The sequence below is a fragment of the Cucumis melo genome, chromosome 1 (assembly GCF_025177605.1).
Source record: "Cucumis melo cultivar AY chromosome 1, USDA_Cmelo_AY_1.0, whole genome shotgun sequence".
In the NCBI taxonomy this organism is placed as follows: domain Eukaryota; kingdom Viridiplantae; phylum Streptophyta; class Magnoliopsida; order Cucurbitales; family Cucurbitaceae; genus Cucumis; species Cucumis melo.
Window position 1 is genome coordinate 36,146,701 of NC_066857.1, and position 6,894 is coordinate 36,153,594.

A 6,894-nucleotide genomic window follows, 5' to 3' on the forward strand; every position below is an offset into this window, starting at 1 on the left:
ATTTGTTATATTTAGAACTAAAAAATCCGTTGGGAGTGTCAAACATAATTTAAGGTCATGTTGAAGTAAATTTTCAAAATAGCAAATTGGTAAACTACAAATGGATCTTCCACATTTGTAGGGTTTTAACGTGTAAGGTGCATTTAGCCACAAGCGGAAATTAAATTTGTCCAAAAACTTGAGGTGAAGGGAAGCGTGGCAGCGTGTCATCGTAATACGTTCGTTTTCCGATAGTATCGTCATGAATACCGTTTCTTCCTCAATCCGATTTGTAGGGTCGTGGTTTAAACCAAGAGTTTTTTTTTCTATATATATATAGAGGGTTTTTCAATCTTATTTTCTATAGAACCAAGAGCTCAACGATACATAATTTTGAACCACAACAAAATTTAAATTAAGAAAAAATGAAATCAGTTGTAATTTTTTTTATTATTCTTAGCATACTTGGTGCAGAATCCACATCTACATTTAAGGATTCCCTTACGGATACCAACCATGCGGTTGATCTTCATAAATTTTGTAAACTTGGTTGTGTCTTTTCTCTTTGCAGCAATGTTTCCACCCCAGAAAACCTGAGTGAGCTAATTTCTAGTACTCTTGTATTACCTATTTTATTCTTGTACATTTTTGGATGAAGCTAATATATATTTTAATCGTTTAAGTTTTTGGACTTTTGACGTCTCAATCTAAATGCTATTACATATAAGTAACCTCTTGTTTGGTTCTTTTCTTCTTCCGGCTTCTATAATATTGTTCCTTTCACATGGCTCTTTTGATTATACATATCTATGAATGTCACATTCTAGTTGTGATATTCTGGTCCACCTACAGCTAATTCACATCATCTTCTCTTTTGTTCCAAAAAAAAAAAAAAAAGAGTTTTAGGTTAATGTGTTTTTTGATATTTCTTTTAAATTTTATGCAGTAGTACTGCTGGCAAACATGTTGTAATGAAAATAATTCATAGAGGAAGACAATGTTTGCTATTGAGCATGAAATGTCATTAGAGATGATCCTTGTCATGACTAACATTCAATTAGAGTAGTATTCATATACAAAATTTGTATCTCGAACTCACAATCAACGAGAGATTAGTAGTAGTATTCATACTAAAATTTGGTCCGTTTCTTTAATAACTTTCCCTAGTTTCGATGGACTATTATGTTTTCTTTAATTGTTTCTTTTTCTTTCTAAACCTGACAGATGTGGACAAAGTAGAAAGTTGTGTGAATGGGTGTGATCAAACGTGTAAGAAGAACTGATGCTAAAGAAAAGAAGATGAAGTATACTGAGAGGAGAAGGGAACAGGGATTGGCTTCCCAAGATATACTATATATGAATAAACAAAAAGCAAGTGGTGAAAATCAAAACCATTGGTTTAAAAAGATTATTATTTCATATTTAAGCATATGTTTTGTTTTGATATAAATAAAGTTTCAAGTTTTTGCATGTCGTTAAAAAAGAGCCCTTTCTCTCTTTTAATGCTATACGAGAATTAAGTCTGTTTTGCCAGAATTTTTGCTTTACTATAGATTGTGTGTGTGTTTGTGTTTGTCGTTGAATTGGTGAATAAAGGTTAATAATCTCACAAACAAATTTTATTTCGTTGATTTGAAAATATTTCTAAGGCACCAATTATCTGTTTGAAGGTTGACGATGTAATCTCGGTCCACCTTATAATTGTTAAACTAAAAATTAATCTTAATTTGAAATAAGTGTTTTGGTTTTAAAAGATAGGATGAGTCAGTTGGATGCATCGAGCATTTTCACGAGGTGGACACCCCATAACACCCTCTCATTACTCCTAGCTCACTAATTTCTCTTAAAAAATAATCCTAAAAAGTTCTCGAAACCTACACAGCTATATAACAATCAAAATGATACCTCTAAAGTTTGTTTTATTTCTATTTTCAATTTAAAAAGTTGAGTTTCAATTCCCCCTCCATTTATTGTTAAAAAAAATAAACTATTTTAATTTCATTTTTTTAGAAGATATTATAGATGAATCGGGAAAGTGTGAAAATAATTAATTTGAATGATTAGAGAATAAGGGAACGATAGAAATAATTCATTTTAATCAAAAAAAATTCACAGGTTATTTCGATAAGATAACTTTATGTTTCTTCTTTGGTCTCGATGGGTCATGAACGATTTGTCTTCCAAAACAAAAAAAGTTATTTAGCATCTCTTGAATGAAACTTTTTTCAACAAGATTACTTAATAGAATACTGTAGCGTGTGAGTAATTGTATATAAATGAGAAAAAAATGAAGAGGAAAGAATTAAGGGAGCTATAATTTTTTATGTTTTTTTATTGATAAGGAAAAACCATATATTTATAAATCATCTGTATCCATTCAAATCTTCACATATTTCAAAGAAAAACATATCCTTCAAGTAATTATAGGTTTTAGGGTGTCCTTCACCCAAAGAGAAAAGGAAATAATAATAATAATAATAATAATAGTAATAATACTCACGAAGGATTATGCATTGCTTTTGATTCTTAGTTTATTATTTTTAATAACTTTATTCCTCGTTCCAATTATTTTAACTCTGAATTTTTAAATTGTTTTCTTTAAAAAAGCTATGAGATACTCTTTCTAAAACGAAATATTAAAATGGATGGAAAAATGAAGTGCAAAAACAATAAATTATTAAAGTACTAAAATATTTGTTTTATTGTTTATGACCCAACATATTTCATATAAAAGAGTGAAAATTATTAATTATAGTAAACTGAAAAATGTATTACAAAAATCAAACGTTGAAAGGCTTAAGTACTTGATTTCTAACTTAATCATAATATTAGATCATAAGTACAAGAACTGACTTTTCATTTCGTACATCAATTGAATAATGAAAGAAAGGTAATTGTAACTAATAAAAATGGTTGAAATGCCTTGAATTTAATTTGTCATGTGGTGCTACAAACAACAAAGAACATATGCACCGTTTGTATTAAGAAAACATTCTCTCTAATAATAGATTTTCTCTCTATCTCGTAAATGTAGCTAACACTTCGTTCGTAAACTACGTATATCAAATGTGTCGATTTCTCCATATGTTTTTGGTAATTCTATAGTTCGTCGTCGATTTCTTCAACAAAAGTTGTGACATCTTTCTTTATCTTCTCAATGTGGGTGATTCTCAACTTACTCCAAACTATGTAGTCTATTTGAGTTCACGAGTCCTTGTCCGAATATAATATCTTTTTATACTAATTGTGACATCAACTTTCTATTTTTATACTAATTGATTTAATATTAAATTAGTAATTGGAGAGAAATATGATGCGGATATAGTGATTCAAATCGTAAGCCTCATGATCGCTAACACATATCACATGTCAGTTGACCTATATGTTTTATACTAATAAAATTCTTTATGTCGATTGATAACTCAGCTAATTAGGTGAAGAAATATGTTATGATCCTGAAAAATAAATAAATAAACAACTGGAATAGAGATCACTTCTAGGTTTAATAACTTAAGAGTGTTGTAATATTTTGAAGAAAAATAATTATAAATGTAACAAATGATACTATGATCTTATTAATTGATATGGTCTAGGTCTATCATTGATGTAGCACTATATATATGTGTGTGTCTATTTGTTATATTTAGAACTAAAAAATCCGTTGGGAGTGTCAAACATAATTTAAGGGCATGTTAAAGTAAATTTTCAAAATAGCAAATTGGTAAACTACAAATGGATCGTCCACATTTGTAGGGTTTTAACGTGTAAGGTGCATTTAGCCACAAGCGGAAATTACATTTGTCCAAAAACTTGAGGTGAAGGGAAGCGTGGCAGCGTGTCATCGTAATACGTTCGTTTTCCGATAGTATCGTCATGAATACCGTTTCTTCCTCAATCCGATTTGTAGGGTCGTGGTTTAAACCAAGAGTTTTTTTTTCTATATATATATAGAGGGTTTTTCAATCTTATTTTCTATAGAACCAAGTGCTCAACGATACATAATTTTGAACCACAAGAAAATTGAAATTAAGAAAAAAATGAAATCAGTTGTAATTTTTTTTTGATTATTCTTAGCATACTTGGTGCAGAATCCACATCTACATTTAAGGATTCCCCTACGGATACCAACCATGCGGTTGATCTTCATAAATTTTGTAAACTTGGTTGTGTCTTTTCTCTTTGCAGCAATGTTTCCACCCCAGAAAACCTGAGTGAGCTAATTTCTAGTACTCTTGTATTACCTATTTTATTCTTGTACATTTTTGGATGAAGCTAATATATATTTTAATCGTTTAAGTTTTTGGACTTTTGACGTCTCAATCTAAATGCTATTGTAACGACCCAACTCCTTATACTGAGCCGAAGTCATTACTAAATGTAGAACAAGTGGTTTAAGTCATACAATTTAGCAAAAACGCATAAGGTTTGAGAAATTTATTTATGAAAATCCAATAAAATAATATGCAAAGATGAAATTTCGTTCTAAAGTTCTACTCGGGCCCTATCTACTAATAAAATGGTAAATAGTGAAAAATACTCAAACTCAGGTTCCAAAGTCAAAACAAGAATAAGCGGAAACAAAAAGTCCCTAAGGCTCGACACGGTCACTTCGGGTCGCTCGCCAGCTTGCCTTTGCCCTTGCCTCGTCCTCTACCTGAAAACATGACATGAAGAGAGTGAGTATAAAATACTCAGTAAGGGACCCACTACTAGTCCCACTAGGTGCCTGTTAGCTTCCTATAAGAGTCCTGTAACTGGTACCCAATCTCTGGCACGTTCCCGAACACGTGCAATCATGCGCTCCCGTAGGAACGTAACTCTGGCCTTCGGTGTCCCGGGGGACACCTAGGACAATCGGGATGCGAGGACCCCGTCGAGTCACTTGAGTCATATCTATATACATGTTAGACTGGTGTCCCGTCGGACCACACATTCCTAAATAGGTGGTGATCCCGAAGGACACCCATGCAGGTACGACCCTAATAGGTTAAGCTAACAGGTACCCTAATCACAGCATAAATACACATGGCATCATCATATAATTATAACAGATTAATCATCATTTCACTCTCCATCTCAACATCCATCGTACAGCCATAGCGGTTCTCGACATCACAACATCATGTTATAATATAATTGTATCATCAATGGCATCATACTATCATAAATTTTATGCATCGTACAGTCTAGCCCTCAACATGCACCATTGGAGGTGACCTCATAACTCTAAACGTGGAGCTAGTAGTAGAAATCTCTTACCTGGAGATTTACTTGACGAGTCCTAACTGCGAGGCAAGTATGCTTTCCAAGCGACGAGGTCCTAACTGTTTAATACGCCAAAATTCGTAATTAGGTCACCAACGACTAACGGTTCAAAACTCAGTTGAAATGACTTACCCTAGAAAGAGGTTGCAATGGTTGAGCCCCTACTGAAGAAATCTCACGCTGCAGCGGTTACTTGGTCCAAGACGTCCCTTAAGGAAATTATCTAATTTAATTCCAAATTAAATTATTTAGTGCCCAAAACATTGAATCTTACTGGGTAATGCTAAAATAATTAATTTAATTACCAAAAATTAGGTGGAAGGAGCCAAATTAGTCTTGGCGGCTTGGCTGGAAAAAGGACAGGGATCGGCTCGGCTTGGAGGTTGAAGACTGGCTCGGCTCGCGGCGCAGACAGGCGCGGCTCGTGGTGCAGACAGACGCGGCTCGGCTCGGCTCAGTGCAGAGGCTACGCACGTGCGGCTCGCACGCGGGCGCTGCTCGGCTCACGGGTGTACGCGACGCGGGCCGGGCTTCGGGTCGGAGGCACGCGTTGGATCGGGTCGCGGAGCGTGGTTTCGGCCGGGTCGGATCTTTGCGCGCGAGGCGCTGGGTTCTGGGTTTTGGACGGCGTGACGGCGCGACGACTTCAGACGGACGTTCCGGCTGCGCTGCATCGGATCAAAGCGGCGCGACGTGGCTGGACGTGCGAACGTCGGCTATGCGGCACGGCTGGCTGACGGATCGGCTGCGGCTCCTCAGCGCCTGATTGGAGCGACGCGACGCGGCTCGGCTTGGCTGCTCTGCCTCGGATCAAAGCGGCGCGACGAGTTTCGGCTGGCAGACACGGCGCGGCGTGCGTTGCTGTTCCTAGGCGTGCGGTGGCTCGACTCGGTTTAAGTTCTCCGGCGCGGCTGGGAGGGTGGCGTCGGCTCGATGGCGTGCGTTGGTCGTTCGACGGCGGCGGCTATGGTGGGAGCAACTTGGGGTTAGGGTTTTCTTGGGAAGGTGATGAGTTTCACGCCTCCCAATGCCCCATTTTTAAAAGAATAAAAGAATAAAAAAAAGATAAAATAAAACCCACACAAAATTACTTTCTTTTCTTCTTTTATTATTAATTTCTTTTCTACTTTAATCCAATGGCAACTCTCCTCTCTCTCTCTTCATTAAAGCCACCTTTGACCCTTTCCAAGGCATTAATTAATTTGTTGCTTCACAATTAATTAATTTATTTCACCCTTAAACCTCAACAATTAAAATAACCAACCAAGGAAAATTTTAACCTTAATTAAGTGTAAGTCAAAATAATCTCATTCCATAACCACTTTTAAAAATAAAAAAAAATACTCTTGATATGAACAATGGAACTCTAATCTACTGGGGCGTTACAACTATTACATATAAGTAACCTCTTGTTTGGTTCTTTTCTTCTTCCGGCTTCTATAATATTGTTCCTTTCACATGGCTCTTTTGATTATACATATCTATGAATGTCACATTTTAGTTGTGATATTCTGGTCCACCTACAGCTAATTCACATCATCTTCTCTTTTGTTCCAAAAAAAAAAAAAAGTTTTAGGTTAATGTGTTTTTTGATATTTCTTTTAAATTTTAAGCAGTAGTACTGCTGGCAAACATGTTGTAATGAAAATA

The 6,894-nt window shown here is 35.5% G+C and overlaps 1 long non-coding RNA gene across 1 annotated transcript; it reads left to right on the forward strand.

The window, feature by feature from the left end:
* The first annotated feature begins 356 nt into the window (after positions 1–356).
* LOC127151417 (uncharacterized) lies at positions 357–1,512 on the forward strand. Its single transcript, XR_007824353.1, has 2 exons — positions 357–576; positions 1,204–1,512. It is a non-coding gene; the product is annotated as an uncharacterized LOC127151417 (long non-coding RNA).
* Positions 1,513–6,894: the final 5,382 nt, after the last annotated feature.